Source organism: Salvelinus namaycush, chromosome 33 (genome assembly GCF_016432855.1).
Source record: "Salvelinus namaycush isolate Seneca chromosome 33, SaNama_1.0, whole genome shotgun sequence".
NCBI lineage: Eukaryota > Metazoa > Chordata > Actinopteri > Salmoniformes > Salmonidae > Salvelinus > Salvelinus namaycush.
The window spans coordinates 12,381,557-12,404,994 of NC_052339.1; the positions used below are offsets into that span (position 1 = coordinate 12,381,557).

The window sequence follows — 23,438 nt, forward strand, 5'->3', positions numbered from 1 at the left end:
AATATGGATAGCTAGTAAATAATAACTTGGATAGCTAGTAGAAACAATATGGATAGCTAGTAGAAACAATATGGATAGCTAGTAAATAATAACTTGGATAGCTAGTAGATAATAACTTGGAGAGCTAGTAGAAACAATATGGATAGCTAGTAGAAACAATATGGATAGCTAGTAAATAATAACTTGGATACCTAGTAAATAATAACTTGGATAGCTAGTAGAAACAATATGGATAGCTAGTAGATAATAACTTGGATAGCTAGTAGATAATAACTTGGATAGCTAGTAAATAATAACTTGGAGAGCTAGTATAAACAATATGGATAGCTAGTAAATAATAACTTGGATAGCTAGTAGAAACAATATGGATAGCTAGTAAATAATAACTTGGATAGCTAGTAGATAATAACTTGGAGAGCTAGTAGAAACAATATGGATAGCTTGTAGAAACAATATGGATAGCTAGTAAATAATAACTTGGATAGCTAGTAAATAATAACTTGGATAGCTAGTAGAAACAACATGGATAGCTAGTAGAAACAACATGGATAGCTAGTAGAAACAACATGGATAGCTAGTAGAAACAACATGGATAGCTAGTAGAAACAACATGGATATCTAGTAGATAATAACTTGGATAGCTAGTAGATAGTAACTTGGATAGCTAGTAAATAATAACTTGGATAGCTAGTAGAAACAACATGGATAGCTAGTAGAAACAACATGGATAGCTAGTAGAAACAACATGGATAGCTAGTAGAAACAACATGGATAGCTAGTAGATAATAACTTGGAGAGCTAGTAGATAATAACTTGGAGAGCTAGTAGATAATAACTTGGAGAGCTAGTAGATAATAACTTGGATAGCTAGTAGAAACATCACAGCAAAAAAGACGACCATTAAAACAAGTCAATATTTACAGTGAGAAGTGATTGATCAGGCTCCCAGAGCCTTGGTGTTGGAGTAGGATCAACACAGACGCTCAGGGCTTTAATGAGGTCCCTCAGCCTGCTGTAGGAAAGTCTGCTAACTGCCCACTACCGTGCTCCCAGTTGAGCTACGGACTCATTTACTAAAGCTGTCTATTACCAGTAATAACAGAAGTTTTGTGTTATGTGAGCCTTTGAGGGCAAAGATACTTTCACTAAGGGCATTGTGACGTCTACATTGAGTGCAAACAAATGAACAGAGTACAAAACAGTCAAGCTGTTCAACAGAAGCGAACATGCCACAAGTGTTAGGCCTACAGAACGCAGCCCATGTGAAAACTCAACTCACTCTATTAGGTCTAAGTTGAGAACTTACTGCTTGGCTTTCTCCTGACAGCCAAGTCAAAGTAGTGTTCTAATCAGACTTGTAATACTACAGTCATCAGCTTGTTAGGGTCAGCTGTGGACACCTTTAGGCCGGTTAACACGGTAAATTTGGCATTAGGTTGCAGGCTCAACACTTGAACAAGAGGGCCTCCATTTCTGCCTCCAACAGCAGGGTGAAATCTCTGCAGGCAGAAAACAGTAAGCAGTCATTACTAGACTACTTTCTCCAGGGATCGTGGTGGAAATAAGTTAATTTCCATGTAAAAGGACCCATGAGCACCAAGGGGAAGTTTATAGGAGCATGTCAAATTGGGTGTCAAATGAAGCTAAGAGTCTATATTTTTTTGAGAAATTAAGGCATATATAAATTGTTCAGCTAGTAAATAACTTGGATAGCTAGTAGAAACAATATGGATAGCTAGTAGAAACAACATGGATAGCTAGTAAATAATAACTTGGATAGCTAGTAGAAACAATATGGATAGCTAGTAGAAACAACATGGATAGCTAGTAAATAATAACTTGGATAGCTAGTAGAAACAATATGGATAGCTAGTAGAAACAATATGGATAGCTAGTAAATAATAACTTGGATAGCTAGTAGATAATAACTTGGATAGCTAGTAGATAATAACTTGGAGAGCTAGTAGAAACAATATGGATAGCTAGTAAATAATAACTTGGATAGCTAGTAGAAACAATATGGATAGCTAGTAGAAACAATATGGATAGCTAGTAAATAATAACTTGGATAGCTAGTAAATAATAACTTGGATAGCTAGTAGAAACAATATGGATAGCTAGTAAATAATAACTTGGGTAGCTAGTAGAAACAACATGGATAGCTAGTAGAAACAACATGGATAGCTAGTAGAAACAATATGGATAGCTAGTAGAAACAACATGGATAGCTAGTAAATAATAACTTGGATAGCTAGTAGAAACAATATGGATAGCTAGTAGAAACAACATGGATAGCTAGTAAATAACTTGGATAGCTAGTAGAAACAATATGGATAGCTAGTAAATAATAACTTGGATAGCTAGTAGAAACAATATGGATAGCTAGTAGAAACAATATGGATAGCTAGTAAATAATAACTTGGATAGCTAGTAAATAATAACTTGGATAGCTAGTAGAAACAATATGGATAGCTAGTAGATAATAACTTGGATAGCTAGTAGAAACAACTTGGATAGCTAGTAGAAACAACATGGATAGCTAGTAGAAACAACATGGATAGCTAGTAGAAACAACATGGATATCTAGTAGAAACAACATGGATAGCTAGTAGATAATAACTTGGATAGCTAGTAGATAATAACTTGGATAGCTAGTAGAAACAACATGGATAGCTAGTAGAAACAACATGGATAGCTAGTAGAAACAACATGGATAGCTAGTAGAAACAACATGGATAGCTAGTAGAAACAACATGGAGAGCTAGTAGATAATAACTTGGAGAGCTAGTAGATAATAACTTGGAGAGCTAGTAGATAATAACTTGGAGAGCTAGTAGATAATAACTTGGATAGCTAGTAGATAATAACTTGGATAGCTAGTAGAAACAATATGGATAGCTAGTAAATAATAACTTGGATAGCTAGTAAATAATAACTTGGATAGCTAGTAGAAAATAACTTGGAGAGCTAGTAGAAACAATATGGATAGCTAGTAAATAATAACTTGGATAGCTAGTAGAAACAATATGGATAGCTAGTAAATAATAACGTGGGTAGCTAGTAGAAACAACATGGATAGCTAGTAGAAACAACATGGATAGCTAGTAGAAACAATATGGATAGCTAGTAGAAACAATATGGATAGCTAGTAGAAACAACATGGATAGCTAGTAAATAATAACTTGGATAGCTAGTAAATAATAACTTGGATAGCTAGTAGATAATAACTTGGATAGCTAGTAGATAATAACTTGGATAGCTAGTAGAAACAATATGGATAGCTAGTAAATAATAACTTGGATAGCTAGTAGAAACAACATGGATAGCTAGTAGAAACAATATGGATAGCTAGTAGAAACAACATGGATAGCTAGTAGATCATAACTTGGAGAGCTAGTAGAAACAATATGGATAGCTAGTAAATAATAACTTGGAGAGCTAGTAGAAACAATATGGATAGCTAGTAGAAACAATATGGATAGCTAGTAAATAATAACTTGGATAGCTAGTAAATAATAACTTGGATAGCTAGTAGAAACAATATGGATAGCTAGTAGATAATAACTTGGATAGCTAGTAGATAATAACTTGGATAGCTAGTAAATAATAACTTGGAGAGCTAGTATAAACAATATGGATAGCTAGTAAATAATAACTTGGATAGCTAGTAGAAACAATATGGATAGCTAGTAGAAACAATATGGATAGCTAGTAAATAATAACTTGGATAGCTAGTAGATAATAACTTGGAGAGCTAGTAGAAACAATATGGATAGCTAGTAGAAACAATATGGATAGCTAGTAAATAATAACTTGGATAGCTAGTAAATAATAACTTGGATAGCTAGTAGAAACAATATGGATAGCTAGTAGATAATAACTTGGATAGCTAGTAGATAATAACTTGGATAGCTAGTAAATAATAACTTGGAGAGCTAGTATAAACAATATGGATAGCTAGTAAATAATAACTTGGATAGCTAGTAGAAACAATATGGATAGCTAGTAAATAATAACTTGGATAGCTAGTAGATAATAACTTGGAGAGCTAGTAGAAACAATATGGATAGCTTGTAGAAACAATATGGATAGCTAGTAAATAATAACTTGGATAGCTAGTAAATAATAACTTGGATAGCTAGTAGAAACAACATGGATAGCTAGTAGAAACAACATGGATAGCTAGTAGAAACAACATGGATAGCTAGTAGAAACAACATGGATAGCTAGTAGAAACAACATGGATATCTAGTAGATAATAACTTGGATAGCTAGTAGATAATAACTTGGATAGCTAGTAAATAATAACTTGGATATCTAGTAGAAACAACATGGATAGCTAGTAGAAACAACATGGATAGCTAGTAGAAACAACATGGATAGCTAGTAGAAACAACATGGATAGCTAGTAGATAATAACTTGGAGAGCTAGTAGATAATAACTTGGAGAGCTAGTAGATAATAACTTGGAGAGCTAGTAGATAATAACTTGGATAGCTAGTAGAAACATCACAGCAAAAAAGACGACCATTAAAACAAGTCAATATTTACAGTGAGAAGTGATTGATCAGGCTCCCAGAGCCTTGGTGTTGGAGTAGGATCAACACAGACGCTCAGGGCTTTAATGAGGTCCCTCAGCCTGCTGTAGGAAAGTCTGCTAACTGCCCACTACCGTGCTCCCAGTTGAGCTACGGACTCATTTACTAAAGCTGTCTATTACCAGTAATAACAGAAGTTTTGTGTTATGTGAGCCTTTGAGGGCAAAGATACTTTCACTAAGGGCATTGTGACGTCTACATTGAGTGCAAACAAATGAACAGAGTACAAAACAGTCAAGCTGTTCAACAGAAGCGAACATGCCACAAGTGTTAGGCCTACAGAACGCAGCCCATGTGAAAACTCAACTCACTCTATTAGGTCTAAGTTGAGAACTTACTGCTTGGCTTTCTCCTGACAGCCAAGTCAAAGTAGTGTTCTAATCAGACTTGTAATACTACAGTCATCAGCTTGTTAGGGTCAGCTGTGGACACCTTTAGGCCGGTTAACACGGTAAATTTGGCATTAGGTTGCAGGCTCAACACTTGAACAAGAGGGCCTCCATTTCTGCCTCCAACAGCAGGGTGAAATCTCTGCAGGCAGAAAACAGTAAGCAGTCATTACTAGACTACTTTCTCCAGGGATCGTGGTGGAAATAAGTTAATTTCCATGTAAAAGGACCCATGAGCACCAAGGGGAAGTTTATAGGAGCATGTCAAATTGGGTGTCAAATGAAGCTAAGAGTCTATATTTTTTTGAGAAATTAAGGCATATATAAATTGTTCAACCATTTTCCATGGCAAAAATGTGGAATAAGCAAAGACTTTGATTCCTGGTTAAACAGATGGAAAAGGGGTCTTAGAAAACATCTACCAGAAACATCAACACTTATATTTCGTTTTGGATCATTTTATCTGCATTTTGTAAGTTTAACAAACATTGCCTTGTGCCTTGAAATTCCATTACCAAAAATCAACAAAGTATCTTTTAGATATTTTCTATTTTCATGAGGGAGGATAATGAAAGTTCACATAAGTAACCTATAAAATAGTTATGGTGTTTTTACTGATATCAATTTTCTTTATGAATTGTTAAGTGATTCAAACTCGAAATGTGGTAACAAAGTGTCTGCAATTGAATAGGCTACAATAGGACATCATAGTAGTAACAAACCACAATTGGGTTCACAATAATTTTTAACAAGGTACACATGTTAATTGAAATGCATTCCAGGTGATTAGCTTATGAAGCTGGTTGAGAAAATGTCAAGAGTGTGCAAAGCTGTCACCAAGGCGAAGGGTGGCTACTTTGAAGAATCTCAAATATAAAGTATATTTGAATTTGTTTAACACTTTTTGGGTTACTCCATGATTCCATATGTGTAATTTCATAGTTTTGATGTCTTCACTATTATTCTACAATGTAGAACATAGTAAAAATAAAGAAAAACCCTTGAATGAGTAGGTGTGTCCAAACTTTTGACCGGTAGTGTATGTCCCTTTGTTGCAACGACCAATTCGTTACTTTCTTTTGTAAACACAGTTTGCCGGCTGTCTTCACAGTTGCTAATAAAAGCCTCACTCGGGGCCCAAAAAACGATCTTCATTGTCAGCCTCCTCAGATCATCCCAATCTACTATTTACCAAGTTTGTCCCGTTTTCAACACCAACCTCTTGTAGCATTGCAGAGGTCACCTAAACTAAACAAATGGCACTCCTATCGGCTCCGGTCAAAAGCACATTCCTGTGTGTGGTTTTGATGCTGTTTTTAGACCTGGACTTGGAGTTGCCATGAAATCACAAAGTGCCTCTGAGTCTGAGGGGAGAGGGGAGTGGGAGGGAAAACCTCTATATAAACTACTGAGCAGGTCTAACCAAAACCCAAAGCAATTTCAACTTAAAGAATGACAACTCCATCCCCGACAACAGAGACTTTTGAAAGACTGAAACTGAATCTGATATAGGCTTGACCATAGAGATCCTATAATTCAAGACTATATGTAATCCTATGTGCTTAACACAGTAATCAATGACTATAATGTTTACATTGCTTTATCTCATTCATATACAGCACCAGTCAAACGTTTGGAAAGACCCACTCACTGTAGAATAATAGTGAAGATATCAACACTATGAAATAGTAAAACTGGCTCTCATGAGGACCGCCACAGGTTTTGATGTCTTCACTATTATTCTACAATGTAGAAAATAGTAAAAATTAAAGAAAAACCTGGAATGAGTAGGTGTGTCCAAACTTTTGACTGGCACTGTACATTGAAATAGAGCACATTTTATTCATAACATCAGCACAAGATGATTTCATAATTAGACTGGAATAATCTTGTGATAATCAGGATGAGGTCTAATTATGAGCTCTTATTTTTCCACTCTCACACGGTTGAGGAAAGTCCTGAGGGAATTCCATGATGTGCTAGTTAGAGCAGACAGGGATTTACTGACAAACAAAACGTGATAACCACACTGTGATCATCTGTGGCCTCTCTTTGTTACGGGCTCATACTACTCCTTGTTGTGTGTCAGGGTAACATAATGGTTGTAACAGGCAGTCATTGTACTACTTGTTTTCTACACAAATCGCCCCGTTCAGTACAAACAATGTGTTTGAGTAACAGCCGATTCATCACTTCCGCCACAGAGGGACAGGAGAACACATATGGTCTGTGTCAGACAGACACACATCCCCCAGAACGGCAGGGTGGGGTCTCCAGTCAATCAGATGAGAAGCCAGCTCTTCAACAGCTGTTATCTGGGGTTGAAGGTCACATCCATTCAGCTGGTAACTCCCCAACATAGCGTATCCGACCTACCGTCTTCTACCTCCTAACACACACACACACACACACACACACACACACACACACACACACACACACACACACACACACACACACACACACACACACACACACACACACACACACACACACACACACACACACCGTCTCCTCTTCTCCCTCAATTAGCCCTACCCCCCCTTCTCCTCATCGCTCCTTCCACTCTCCCTCCATCCCTCCCACAGCTCTATCCCCTTAATTAAACTCTAGCAACACTGAGAAGTCAGCTCGACTCGGACGCCCGTATTTACAAGGTTATTGAAAACGGACACACATTATATCTTCCCTGAGAATAAATGGATGACTTCTTCTGGGGGACGACTTCTGCTGTGTACATCTCTATTCTCCCTGGATATTGACATTATTAAGGGCTATTGATGTCTGCAAGCCAGACGCTACAGTGTTTGTGAGCAGACGGGATTGGTGAGCAATCAAATAAAATGACATTGACTTTATCAGGTGGAAGAGCGGGAGAGAGAGAGCGAGAGAGAGAGAGAGAGAGAGAGGCTGTGTTGTTCTTTGGGACCTAGCCCTGATGTTATCTTTAGGTCATGACCCCAACACACCTCATCAACACGATTACTCCCCCCACCCACACACACACAAACCACACATCTATTCTGTACACACAAACCTCTCTTTCAAGGATCAACACCACCAAACATTAAAGTGATGATGACCATAAACAGAAAGGGAAAGGGGGGATACCTAGTCAGTTGTATAACTGAATGACTTAAACTGAAATGTGTCTTCAGCATTTAACCCAACCACTCTGAATCAGAGAGGTGCAGCTGCATGTCTTTAGTCCATAGCATCCTTATTGTCAATTTGACACAGACATACTTGTATAAGATTCCAAGGAGCTGATTTCTTCATCCCTCAACCGTGACCAATTATAGTGTTTATAATCTATTATAGACCTGTGGCCCTAGATTTGAGCCCACTGTAGGGTCTCAAGCAAGGTAACCTAGGCAACACATCTACAAAAACATCCAACATCAACATTACAGGAAACATGACAATTACATGTTTGTTGTTGAATAGGAAAAATAACGCAAAATCGTCAAATAAAATGAAGTCTGGAACACTATTTAAAAACAATATCTTGTCCCAAACAATATTTATCTGTACTAGCGATTATGAACATTCAACCTTTCCATCAACGCTCAAAAAGAAGATAGATTGAGATCCATCTGGAACAAATATTCCCTCTCCTTTCCGCTCAAAATATTTATTTTGGTCCAAGTTCGAAGACTGCCAAGATCCTACTGTCTCTGTCTGTGAAAATCTAGAAATCTGGATAAGGGACGGTTTGACATTTACTGGGGTGGGGGTGTCCAAAATACTGGAGGGTTGTCTTCTACACCTGCATTGCTTGCTGTTTGGGGTTTTAGGCTGGGTTTCTGTATAGCACTTTGTGACATCGGCTGATGTAAAAAGGGCTTTACAAATACATTTAATTTGTCAAACTCTTTTTTAAATTTGAGGAGGGTTGTGTGTTTTTTTATTTTATTGGGCACAGTGTGTTTTTTCCCTGGTTTACATTTGCTCTTCTGCAGGTTTTGCATAATTTCTTCCATCCTAACCAAATTTCCTCATCTGCTTGAATGTGTCTCCCACTATATCAAGGTCCCTTATGCACTACGCTTTTCCGCATGCTAACTTTTACTATACCACAATCTACCAATCTAACTCTCTATCCTGCCCTCTATCCACCAGTCATAGTGACAATACATTTATATTTACATTTATATGTATTGTCATTTAGCAGACACTCTTACTCAGAGCGACGTAGGCGAGCAATTAGGGTTAGGTGCCTTGCTCAAGGGCACAGACAGATTTGTTCACCTTGTTGGCTACTGGCACAACGCTCTAACCACTAGGCTACCTGCCATCCTACCACAATAGTGGTAGGTGGATGTTATCTAATTTAGTAATTAATGTTCATAAATTGCAATGATCTTTTTAGGTCTGAAACCCAGAGGTTGTAAAGTTCTGGTTTAAATGAAACAGACTGAATTCCCATCTCACAATTAGTCAGATACAAATGTATTTGCGAGAGCTCTCCCGTGCATATACAAAAACGTTCCTTTTATACTTTTCTCTTAACCTACACACATACATACACACTAATATATGGGATTTCCCCCTGAAGTATCACCACAGTTTATTACCACTCAGCTGACAGTTCCTGTCCCCCCCAGATACGGAAACCTGGAGGGGCTCTCCCTGTCCTATCTTATCTCCCCAGAGTTATAGCTGGGTCGGTTCAAACATCGGTTAACGAGTCTCTATGCTTTCTTTCGGCACACACATACACTCCTTTCTTCACCAATGGTTATCATTTTTAATTACTCCTTGTCCATGCTACATAACCTCTTATCCTAATGGTTAATTTTCCGGGTAGAATTATTTAATCATTTATCTTAAACCTTGATAAAATATTTTAACAGTGGATCATTTGTCCAGATCCGCAACAGGCTAACTAACAATGATACCACACATAAAAGCATTCAAAGCTGCATACATTTTCTATATGAATCCACAATAACAAATAGAAATAGCTGATAGGCCGCAGAGAGGCCAGGTGCATCATTGTGCATGAAAGAACAGTGAAGATATGAGACACGCGGCTCAAAAAGCCCCCACTATTGCTCTCGTTTAGGGACAATAGAATAATCCTACCTAGACTAGCCTACAACACCACAATGCAAGGCATAATTGCATTATTGTTTTCAAGTGAGTATCATTCCAGTTGGATCAGTTGTGTGTCTACTCTCGACAGTTGATTCTAGAAAGGCAGAGTAGCAGGCCTGTCTGGCTGTATTTTTACTTCAGATACTGAGATGCGCTGTCTGTTGTGGATCATCATTCTCCCAAGTCGTCCTGTAATAATGTGGCCATATATGCTCCCAGCCCGGTTATTGAGGAAAACTTAACGCTCGCTCTGAGTCCTCTCCAATCCGAGAGGCTTGCGCACCTTTAATATCGCCTAAATATTTGTCATTTAACTTTTAAAATGTAGTACCTTCTATATGTGTATAATCACAACCAGTCAATGTTTTAATCTGATTAAGGTACTTCAGAAATCTCCTGTAGGCATGCGCACATTTGTCCAAAATATCATTCCAGCATCCTCAAAATGGCTTGACATTAACCAGGTTTTCATCCAACCTTTTTATGAGAGTAAAGTACAAATCTGACCCCCCCCCCCCCCCCCCCACCCAAATGTAGACAAAACTAAATACGCTGAACAAGGTGGGCTCTTTTTGTGTCTGTAAAATGATTTATGCGAGAAATAGTGGTGGAAGCGCTTTTATGCGCAAATATTGATATAATAACCATCATATCGAAGTAAACATGGAGTCACACGATGATATGTTGTGTTATGATGAACTTCACAGGGTGGTGAAAGTGCATGTTGATGACGTTCCTTTCAATAAATATCGAGGGTCTTATTCTGGTGACACGAGGATCGATGCTTGGCTGCCATTTGACAAGTAAAAAATAATCTCGCACTTTTGTCCATAATAATCTCATGTAGGCATTTACCCTTACTGTATCTGTGAGCTGTTGGCTAGAGGGCACGTGCCAATACCAGAGCAGGCACATTCGCTATACCGACGCAACATTTTTAATGACAAAACAATTAGTAGGCCTAGACTTGAAAATGCGATGGAAACCCATTGAACTTACTTTAAAAATATATGTGTACTATGTATTTATGCACAGACTTAAGATGGAAACACAACTCCGATGGGAAAATGTGCATATTGTTTTTTTTATATATATTTTTTGCATATTTTTGGAATATTCGCATGAAAATCTGTCGCCAATAGTTATAGACACCCTAAAGACTCTGGCAAGTGTGCTAGTCCAGTGTCACTTTGATTATGCCTGCACTTCATGGTTCACCAGCAGACCCAAACGTCTAAAGAATAAGCTACAGACCAGCCAAAACAAGCTTGTAAGAATTGTACGTAAACTTCCCCCTCATACTAATCTGGAGATTGAGCGTTTTAAGCAGCTAGGCTGGCTATCTGTGGGAAAAAAGGATAGCATTAATTCAACTTGGTTTGGTCCACAGAATTATCATGGACTCAGCCCCTAGGTACCTATCCAACTATTTTTAATTTGTTAAAGATGTCCACCAGCATAACACCAGAGCCAGAGCCTCTAATATTCTCTGTTTTAAATATAAGAATCTATCTGGTAAGAACACATTTTTATATCCCGGCGCTGTTGAGTGGAACAAACTACCACATCAACTCAAAGCCAAACATAACCACTTTTAAAAAGAATGTCAAAAGCTGGCTAATGTGTGAACAGAATAACCTTTTTTTGTCTGTATCTCCATAATGTGTCTGTATCTGTATTATTGTTTTGTGTATTTATGTAAAGAAAAAAAAGAAAAATAGGGACCACAATGGAAATAAGTCCCCGGCTTTATAGTGCAATCCCGGTCACTTTAAAAAATCTTTGTGCTGTGTGAATATGTATTTGTTTTTACTGACTGAAAAAAACTATACAGACAATGCCTTCATCAAACAACACTGTTTCACGACGCATCAGTGACATGGCAGGAGATGTTTTGAAACAATTACTGCTTTGCATACAAGCCAGTGAATTCTATGCATTACAGCTGGATGAGTCAACAGATGTGGCAGGCCTGGCACAGCTCCTAGTACATGTCTGTTACGTTTATGGGGGGGTCAATTAAGGAAGACATTCTCTTGTGCAAACCACTGGAAACAAGGACAACAGGAGAGGATATTTTTAAAGTACTGGTCAGCTTTGTGACATCAAATGGACTTTGGTGGTCAAGATGTGTTGGTATCTGTACTGATGGCGCAAAAGCCATGAAGGAAGACATAGTGGAGTGGTAACGCGCATGCAAGCAGTTGCTCCCTACGCCACTTGGGTACACTGCAGCATCCACCGAGAGGCTCTTGCTGCCAACAGCTTGAAAGACGTTTTGGACACTACAGTGAAAATGGTTAACTTTGTTAAAGCAAGGCCCCTGAACTCTTGTGTATTTTCTGCACTATGCAATGATATGGGCAGCGACCATGTAACGCTTTTACAACATACAGAAATGCGCTGGTTATCAAGGGGCAAAGTATTGACACATTTTTTTAATTGAGAGACGAGCTTAAAGTTTTTCACTCGTCTGACCGCTTGCATGATGATGAGTTTCTCACACGACTGGCCTATCTGGGTGATGTTTTTTCTCGCCTGAATCTGAATCTAGGATTACAGGGACGCTCTGCAACTATATTCAATGTGTGGGACACTATTGAGGCTATGATTAAGAAGTTGGAGCTCTTCTATGTCTGCATTAACAAGGACAACACACGGGTTTGATTTTTTGTGTGCAAATGAACTCAAGCTTACGGACAATGTCAAATGTGATATAGCGAAGCAATTACACAGGTACTTTCCTAAAACGGATGACACAAACAACTGGATTCGTTATCCCTTTCATGCCCTGCCTCCAGTCCACTTACTGATATCTGAACAAGAGAGCCTCATCGAAGATGCAACAAGCGGTTCTGAGAAAATAGAATTTAATCAGAAGCCACTGCCAGATTTCTGGATTGGGCTGCGCTCAGAGTATCATGCCTTGGCAAATTGTGCTGTTAAGACACTGATGCCCTTTGCAACCACTTACCTATGTGAGAGAGGATTCTCGGCCCTCACTATCATGAAAACTAAATACAGGTACAGACTGTGTGTGGAAAATTATTTATGACTGAGACTCTCTCTAATACAACCCAACATTGCAGAGTTATGTGCATCCTTTCAAGCCACCCTTCTCATTAACCTGTGGTGAGATATTCACAATTTTCGATGAACAAATAAAGTTTTATATATAAGATGGTTAAATAAAGAGCAAAAATATTGATTATTATATTATTATTTGTACCCTGGTCCTATAAGAGCTCTTTGTCACTTTCCACGAGCCGGGTTGTGACAAAAACTCACACTCTTTCTTATGTTTAATAAATGTATCATTAGCGTGTGTGTGGCAGGCTTACAATGATGGCAAAAAACAACATTTAAGAGTACGCTGACCCTGGTGCTAGAGGGGGTACGCAGCTGGAGGTTGAATGTTTGAAGGGGTATGGGACTATAAAAAGTTTGGGAACCACTGGTGTAGAGAATCATTGTACCATCTAAACCGCTGTGAAATATATTTCCCATAACCAAAAATATTGTGTTTTCAGCTACTACTGTGAGTAAGTGACATGGAGAAGGGAGGGAGAGACAGCAAACAACCAAGCCGACTCGCACTATAGTAGAATAATAGCTGCCATAGTTAGGTTATTTATCATCCAATATGATTACGTAGTACCTGTCTTGACTGCATCAAACTGAGAGAAGCCAGTTAAGCTACCTAGGCTAATTGAGGCCTCATGTGCTTTCTCGTGCTACACATTTACAAACAACAACTCCATTCAGAATATTAAGTAGAAGCCTACCTGTTCGCTCTTGTTCGTTGTACCCTATCCTCCTCCTTTAACTTTTAATTCAATCATTTTAATTCCATCTTCCATTGATTAGATATCTCCTATCTTTTGCCACACACGGCTGTAGCCTACTTCCACTTTGATGACTTATGATTGGCCAACAACAAGCTACAGTTGAAGTCGGAAGTTTACATACACTTAGGTTGGAGTCATTAAAACTTGTTTTTTAACCACTCCACAAATTTCTTGTTAACAAACTATAGTTTTGGCAAGTCGGTTAGAACATCTACTTTGTGCATGACACAAGTCATTTTTCCAACAATTGTTTACAGACAGATTATTTCACTGTATCACAATTCCAGTGGGTCAGAAGTTTACATACACAAATTGACTGTGCCTTTAAAAAGCTTGAAAAAGTCCAGAAAATTATGTCATGGCTTTAGAAGCTTCTGATAGGCTAATTGACATCATTTGAGTCAATTGGAGGTGTACCTGTGGATGTATTTCAATACCTACCTTCAAACTCAGTGCCTCTTTGCTTGACATCATGGGAAAATCAAAAGAAATTGGCCAAGACCTCAGAAAAAAGAAAAGAGATTGTAGACCTCCACAAGTCTGGTTCATCCTTGGGAGCAATTTCCAAACGCCTGAAGGTACCACGTTCATCTGTACAAACAATAGTACGCAAGTATAAACACCATGGGACCATGCAGCTGTCATACCGCTTAGGAAGGAGACGCGTCGTGTCTCCTAGAGATGAACGTACTTTGGTGCGAAAAGTGCAAATCAATCCCAGAACAACAGTAAAGGACCTTGTGAAGATGCTGGAGGAAACAGGTACAGAAGTATCTATATCCACAGTAAAACGAGTCCTATATTGACATAACCTGAAAGGCCACTCAACAAGTAAAAAGCCACTGCTCCAAAACTGCCATAAAAAAGCCAGACTATGGTTTGCAACTGCACATGGGGACAAAGATTGTACTTTTTGGAGAAATGTCCTCTGGTCTGATGAAACAAAAATAGAACTGTTTGGCCATAATGACCATCGTTATGTTTGGAGGAAAAAGGGGGATGCTTGCAAGCCGAAGAACAACATCCCAACCGTGAAGCACGGGGGTGGTAGCAACATGTTGTGGGGGTGCTGTGCTGCAGGAAGGACTGGTGCACTTCACAAACTAGATGGCATCATGAGGAGGAAAATTATGTGGATATATTGAAGCAACATCAAGACATCAATCAGGAAGTTAAAGCTTGGTTGCAAATTAGTCTTCCAAATGGACAATGACCCCAAGCATACTTCCAAAGTTGTGGCAAAATCGCTTAAGGACAACAAAGTTAAGGTATTGGAGTGGCCATCACAAAGCCCTGACCTCAATCCTATAGAGAATTTATGGGCAGAAATGGAAAAGCTTGTGCAAGCAAGGAAGCCTACAAACCTGATTCAGTTACACCAGCTCTGTCAGGAGGCATGGGCCAAAATTCACCCAACTTATTGTGGGAGGCTTGTGGAAGGCTAGCCGAAATCTTTAACACAACTTAAATAATTTAAAGGCAAAGCTACCAAATACTAATTAAGTGTATGTAAACTTCTGACCCACTGGGAATGTGATGAAAGAAATAAAAGCTGAAATAAATAATTCTCTCTACTATTATTCTGACATTTCACATTCTTAAAATAAAGTGGTGATCCTAACTGACCTAAAACAGGGAATTTTTACTCAGATTAAATGTCAGGAATTATGAAAAACTGAGTGTAAATGTATTTAGCTAAGGTGTATGTAAACTTCCGACTTCAACTGTACATGCGCCACTTTCCTGAAAAGCAAGAGCAGTAGCATAAATTATACAATTTCTTTCTCTCTCTCTCTTAGCAATGGGCCTTCTGAGTCTTTTAGGTGATCCGAAACATTTGGCTTTGTTCGCGTAGAAGACCTGGTTCATTTGGATCCCAAACAGCTTTGTTCAAAATTCTTAAAAATCTACATAGAACCATGAATAAAATGTAAATCTCCAATGTACATTTTTACCTGGCCAAATGATTAGATGGCATGCAAATTACTTTTACGCACTGTAAATATCACTGTGGGCCAGATTGACAAGCTCTCCCCGCTGTTTATTGTTTCTGCAGTGAGGATTCACCCTCTTTAGGAAATTATTTTGTAATTTATCTGCAGAAAAAACTTTTGAGCCTAAAAAGCAGTAGTAGGAGTATGCAAATCTGGGAGCCAAAGGAAATGCGGTGAAGACGTTCACCAAAAAGATACTTTCAAAAAGAGCCATCGATCACTACTCCCTCTCTACTGCGGCAGTCAAGTTCCAATGTGTATGGGTCCTTTCGGACAAGTCAGTTAAAATTATATATACCCAAGACCCATGACAATCATATCAGATCCGATCCAGACCTGTGACAATATTTATAATTCTGGACCCGGACCCGCTCATGTCCCGGGTATCCGGGTACAGGTGGATCCATGAAGACCTCTTGACAGGGGTGTTTTTTTTGACACCACCACCCCCCCCAGTAAATGTCGAACTGTCCTTAAAATATCCATCATAAAAGTCCTTCACTCATGTGGAAAATTCATAGACTTATTGGAGAGTAATCAAGAACGGATGAAAAACAGGATTCATACAATTATCAAAATATAAATATTTACCTTATCGGCGTGACTTATTTCCGAGGCAACATACGTAAATGTATGCTCTTAAAAATCCCCGTTGTGATCCGCTAAACACCGTAGACACAGCAGCAATTGCTTTGTTGGTAACAGCTTTCTCCTCCGCGAAAAGTCACGGTCAAATCACTCCCCCGCGGGTCACTCCTTATTCAGTTACTTCATTGAGAAAGGGAAAAATGTAAAGTTTACTATTTAGTTGTAAAAAAGTGTTGGCGTATGTAATATATATATATATATATTTAGCATATTCCCCTGGCCGCGTGAATTTATTTTATTTTCAAAATTAGTCCGCAGTACTCTCCGCTGAAGCTAAGCTCCGCCCCCACAGGAAATTCCATATGACGTCATGAGTTTAAGATACGCCCATATGATATTACTAACAATAGCCTCTTCTTATCAGATAAGAAGGCCTGGAATAGCCTCTTCTTATCAGATACATTTGTCATGTATGGATGGGTTTGTGATGTGTTTCCTTTTAGGGTCATGTTCAGTCTATATCCCTTATTGGTTACCCTCTTTTTAATGGACATTGTATGCTTTTTAAAATGACTTTGCAAGAGGTTCTTGGGAGAATTACTGACATCTAGTACTACTATAATACATATTGCTGAGTGGACTGACTGAGGGGTTGACGACAGTTTCCATGTGGATGTTAGAGTCTGGTTAGGGTGTACCCACACAGGCTCCATTGAAGCTGCACAGGTCTGAATGGGACACAAAGACACTGTTTGTGCTTTACAGAAAACCTCATTGCATAAAGAATCAAAGGGCGATTCATTCTTTCTTATATTTGGACTACTCACTCTCACACAACAACTTAATAGGCTACCTGTAATTTTCCTGCTGTTCTGCATGGTTTTGGGTTTGAACCCAGTCCAGCCTCTTTTCACTGTTCAATCACCACTTTAATTTGTTTATGTTAGAAAAAATTACTTTGACTGGTCACCTTGCTCCTTACCAAATGTGTTTTGGTTGGATTTGACCAAAATAAAATGCAAGCAAGAAAGTTATTTTGTATTCAACTATATTTCTTGTATTTAATACATTTTTCTTTATTAACAAAATATTTATTCTTCAAGATGGAAGACATTGGTAAACTTTCCAGTCAAACAACCACGGGCGGATTTACCATTAGGCAAAAGTGCCTCCCTCAGGCCTCACATCATCAAGGAGCCTCCTGAGCTGGGAAAAAATATATATACAGTATATATATATATTCTCTGCTTGAGAAAACATTTTTACAATATGGCCAAAGTCAATATATTTTGGGGCTGTGGTAACTAGTGACAACCGGCTTGTCAGACAGGGTGACATTCCCGAAAATTGGTCTTCTCTACTCTATGGAAAGGTGAAACTCTCATGAACACGATGGTGTTCTCCGTTTGAGGGACCACAATGGAAATAAGTCCCTGACTTTATTGCTCAATCTTGGTCACTTTTAAAAAGATTTGTACTGTGTGTATATTTGTACTGTGTGTACATATACCGGGTTACCTCTAGTCTGAAGGTATCCGGTACAGGCCATTCCCACGTAAAAGGTATGCAGGTAATTCCACAGAATTTTTTATTTTATTTCCCAGATTTTTCTTATATTTCTCAGATATAAGACAGAAACTTCAAAACATAGTTCCTTTTGATTTCATTTCAGACAAATTTCTGTTTTTCCATGTATTAATCTGTTATTCAATGCGTTTCTATTGGCTAATATCAGTAAGGCCAAAATCAATGTTTTATCAAATAGTTTTTTTATATATATATTTATTTATATACCTACAGGAGTTCAAAATCAAATAGCTAAATGATTTTTCAAATGACCATCTTAAAACAATTCCATATGTTAGCTTAGTAGAAACCCAGCCTCGGGCCCTTAGCCTCTAAGAGGATGCGATACGCATTTCTCTGGTAAAAAGACACTTGCTGCTGATAATACTGCCATCGTCGTTAAGGTAAGAGACATGTATGTGTCACCCATGTATTGGATGCTGTCTGGCCAAAAAGAGTATAGCATATCACTAACTGTAGGTTGCTCTGGATAAGAGCATCTATTAAATGACTAAAATGTAAATATACATGGGTTACATATAGTCCTAGTAAGGCAGAAAGACGCTGTTTCGCTCGCTCGGATGCTTTCTCCAGTAAGACAGTTTCAGCCACTTGTGAATTGAAGGAAAGTTGTCGGGTGCACAGTGCACTGTTCGGATGCTGGAATTATTTGGATGAACGTGCAAAGGTAACCTACTTTTTGAAGGGATTTGTTTGACAGTCAGCTGAAAACATCATGACTGGTTGTGTTCTTAAAAGGTAATACAATTTTACATGTCTTCACTATAAAACCCATATATTGTTTGGGAACCCATATATTGTATGAGCACCAATAGGAGGGGTGGGGTGGGCGTCAGACTGGCCTCTGACTGGAGCCTCCAAATCACTAAGTACGCCCCTGCAAACAACCAAAACATCAGTCCTGGTAGCTTGACTTTTCCTGTTTAAAACCTCTTAAGGATCGGACCCTTTTTTTCAATGTTCACCGAAAATGACATACCCTAATCTAACTGCCTGTTGCAAAAACACGTTTTTTAAAATATTTTTTTTGTACCTTTGAAATGCAAGAGAAAGGCCATAATGTATTATTCCAGCCCAGGCGCAATTGAGATTTTGGCAACTAGATGGAAGCAGTGTAGGTGCAACGTTTTAGACTGATCCCATAGAGGTTAATCCCTGGGATCTATTTCCAGAGGAATGTTGTTGTTCTTCTTTATTTTCATTCAGCACTCTCATCAGGGTCATTACAGTTCCTTAATCACTGGCATATTGTATTCCCCTGGCCCAATCATGCAACTACTCTACAGTACATATTGTCCACTCCCAATTCCAGATGTTGACCTTATCCTTCCTGGCTCTTGAATAACTATGATAATAATTCACAACTGTGGAAATGTTGTACTGTACATAATTTTAGTCACATTAGAGAATCATTTATACAACTCTTTATAAAACTTTATTCAACTACAAGGGGATGGATATTATCGTGTATGTTTTGTAATCAAGTGTTGGTCATCAGATTTCCTTTCATCAAGAACATTATTGGGTCTTGATTGTATTTATATATCTAAACAGTAGGCCTTGTGGAACTTTCTTCCAAACAAAATACAGGATAAATAGATAGAAAATGAACCCCAGGCAGTATCTGTTATCAGCTAAAGCCAAGCAAGCACACCCATAAGAACTGCCAGGTGTTTAGTACCTGTGGCCAAGTTCGCAGGCCAAGGATTGAGCTGGGAAACAATCTATGCCTGAAGCTATATGGTATGCAGACATGAAGATTCTGGCTCTCATTTCCTTCTTATGAACTCAGCAAAAAAAGAAACATCCTCTCACTGTCAACTGCGTTTATTTTCAGCAAACTTAACATGTGTAAATATTTGTATGATTAGAACAAGATTCAACAACTGAGACATAAACTGAACAAGTTCCACAGACATGAGACTAATAGAAATGGAATAATGTGCCCCTGAACAAAGGGGGGGGGGGGGGGGGGGGGGTGAAAAGTAACAGTCAGTATCTGGTGTGGCCACCAGCTGCATTAAGTACTGCAGTGCATCTCCTCCTTATGGACTGCACCAGATTTGCCAGTTCTTGCTGTGAGATGTTACCCCACTCTTCCACCAAGGCACCTGCAAGTTCCCCGACATTTCTGGGGGGAATGACCCTAGCCCTCACGCTCTGATCCAACAGGTCCCAGACGTGCTCAATGGGATTAAGATCCGGGCTCTTTGCTGGCATGGCAGAACATTGACATTCCTGTCTTGCAGGAAATCACGCACAGAACGAGCAGTATGGTTGGTGGCATTGTCATGCTGATCATGTCAGGATGAGCCTGCAGGAAGGGTACCACATGAGGGAGGAGGATGTCTTCCTTGTAATGCACAGAGTTGAGATTGCCTGCAATGACAATAAGCTCAGTCCGATGATGCTGTGACACACTGCCCCAGACCATGACGGACCCTCCACCTCCAAATCGATCCCGCCCCAGAGTACAGGCCTCGCTGTAATGCTCATTCCTTCGACGATAAACACAAATCCGACCATCACCCCTTATGAGACAAAACCGCGACTCGTCAGTGAAGAGCACTTTTTGCCGATGATGTCTAGTGAGGACCTGCCATTCAACAGGCCTACAAGCCCTCAGTCCAGCCTATTTCAGCCTATTGAGGACAGTCTGAGCACTGATGGAGGGATTGTGCGTTCTTGGTGTAACTCGGTCAGTTGTTGTTGCCATACTGTACCTGTCCCGCAGGTGTGATGTTCCGATGTACCGATCCTGTGCAGGTGTTGTTACACGTGGTCTGCCACTGCGAGGACGATCAGCTGTCCGTCCTGTCTCCCTGTAGCGCTGTCTTAGGCGTCTCACAGTACGGACATTGCAATTTATTGCCCTGGCCACATCTGCAGTTCTCATGCCTCCTTGCAGCATGCCTAAGGCACGTTCACGCAGATGAGCAGGGACTCTGGGAATCTTTCTTTTGGTGTTTTTCAGAGTCAGTAGAAAGGCCTCTTTAGTGTTCTTTGTTTTCATAACTGTGACCTTAATTTTCTACTGTCTGTAAGCTGTTAGTGTCTTAACGACCGTTCCACAGGTGCATGTTCATGAATTGTTTATGGTTCATTGAACAAGCATGGGAAACAGTGTTTAAACCCTTTACAATGAAGATCTGTGAAGTTATTTGGATTTTTACAAATTATCTTTGAAAGACAGGGTCCTGAAAAAGGGACATTTCTTTTTTTTCTGAATTTAGTTTGAGTCTTATCTATATCCATTTTATCATATCTAATTTATCACCAGTGCAAATCCACACCTACAGTATATGCACAGATTATTATGAGCTGCAATTCAGCATTGTGTAATAGTGAATGAGTCAAAGGCAAAAATGTAATGATATAGTTGTTTAACATTTTCCCTCTAAGCTTACATGTTTCTACTCCCTTGAGTCTCCTAGTCTCCTTGTGGCCCTTTCAGTCATTGCACAGGGGAACAGCAACATATGCCAAGTTATTGTTGCTTTTTGAAAAGTCCTGATTTAGTTGGTCTATTCTTTAATCCTACTTTTTGTATCGTAAAAACACAAATTAATACCTGCCATCTTGTCTGGATTTTGAAGCCAAACTACTACAGAGGCAATTGACAATGACCCAGGTCACAATCACATGGAAATCATGAGAAACATATACAGAAAGACATTCAGTAGACTCAAGCCCCCACAGTGACGTACGTGTTGCTTTTGGCAGTGTGGATCAGTCTTAAGGGTCTAATCAGAGTAACAAAGGTGTGTAAGCACAGCAGTCTTCTAGAATATTGGACCCTTGGCGTTCATACTTTTCGAATTGTCAGTGCAGCTCATTTAATTTCTCCAACTGTCAACACATTCAAATGAATAGATGTGTACCGGTAGATTTGTTGGTTGGTAGGCTAATTGGGGGGAGGTGGGTGTTCGGGCTGTGCGTCCCCCAAAGATGGTGGTCTAAGAGCTGGTACCTATGTCACAATGGGACGCTGGACTATCGCGTCTCTCGGGGGGGTGGTATTTCTGTCTGTAATGAGGAGTATTTCTGTCTGTATTAAAGCCCTTTTGTGGGAAAAAAACGAATTCTGATTGGCTGGGTCTGGCTCCCTAGTGGGTGGGCCTATGCCCTCCTAGGCCCACCGATGGCTGCGCTCATGCCCAGACATGGGAAATCCATAGATTAGGGCATAATTTATTCATTTAAATTGACTGATTTCTAGGGGGGGGGATAACTCAGCAAAATCTTTGAAATTGTTGCATGCTGCGCTTATATTTTTGTTCAGAATAGTACCGGTGTCACGGCTGTTTTCCTCTTCTTCGTCTGAAGAAGTGTAACAAGGATCGGACCAATACGCAGCGTGGTAGGTATCCATGTTTTAATATAGAACACTGAACAATGAACACCAATACAAAAACAATAAACGTGAACAAACCGTAACAGTCCCGTGTGGCACAAACACTGACACAGGAAACAATCACACACAAAATACCCAAAGAACATGGCTGCCTAAATATGGTTCCCAATCAGAGACAACGATGAACACCTGCCTCTAATTGAGAACCAATCTAGGCAACCATAGACTTACATAAACACCTACAATGAACACAACCCCATAACCACCCTCGTCACACCCTGACCTACCCAAAATAATAAAGAGAACAAAGATAACTAAGGCCAGGGCGTTACAGTACCCCCCCACAAAGGTGCGGAATCCGGCCGCAAAAACCTAATCTAAAGGGGAGGGTCCGGGTGGGCCTCATTCATGGCGGCGGCTCGGGTGCGGGACGTAGACCCCACTCTACCATAGTCATTGCCCTCTTCAAAGGCCTCTTCAGAGGGACGACCCTCGCCTCCGACCTAGGGTCTAAGATCATAATTAAAGGCCCCACTGGACTGAGGGGCAGCTCCGGACTGAGGGGCAGCTCCGGACTGAGGAGCAATTCCGGCATCGCCGGCGTGACAGGCAGCTCTGGCAGCTCCTGGCTGACTGACGACTCTGGCAGGTCCTGGCTGACTGACGACTCTGGCAGGTCCTGGCTGACTGACGACTCTGGCAGGTCCTGGCTGACTGACGGCTCTGGCAGGTCCTGGCTGGCTGACGTCTCTGGCAGGTCCTGGCTGGCTGGCGGCTCTGGCAGGTCCTGGCTGACTGACGGCTCTGGCAGGTCCTGGCTGGCTGGCGGCTCTGGCAGCTCCTGGCTGACTGACGGCTCTGGCGGCTCCTGGCTGACTGACGGCTCTGGCAGGTCCTGGCTGGCGGGCGGCTCTGGCGGCTCCTGACTGGCGGGCGGCCCTGGCGGCTCCTGACTGACGGACGGCTTTAGCGGCTCCTGA

At 40.0% G+C, this 23,438-nt stretch overlaps 1 protein-coding gene across 2 annotated transcripts in view; it reads right to left on the bottom strand.

Moving 5' to 3' along the window:
- The window catches only part of LOC120028082 (integrin beta-1-like), a 58,970-nt gene extending 42,141 nt beyond the window's left edge, over nt 1–16,829 (bottom strand). For both annotated transcript variants that reach the window (XM_038973244.1, XM_038973243.1), the window contains exon 1: nt 16,521–16,829. The gene's annotated coding sequence lies outside the window, so the exon portion shown is untranslated. The remainder of the gene's footprint in view (nt 1–16,520) is intronic.
- Nucleotides 16,830–23,438: the final 6,609 nt, after the last annotated feature.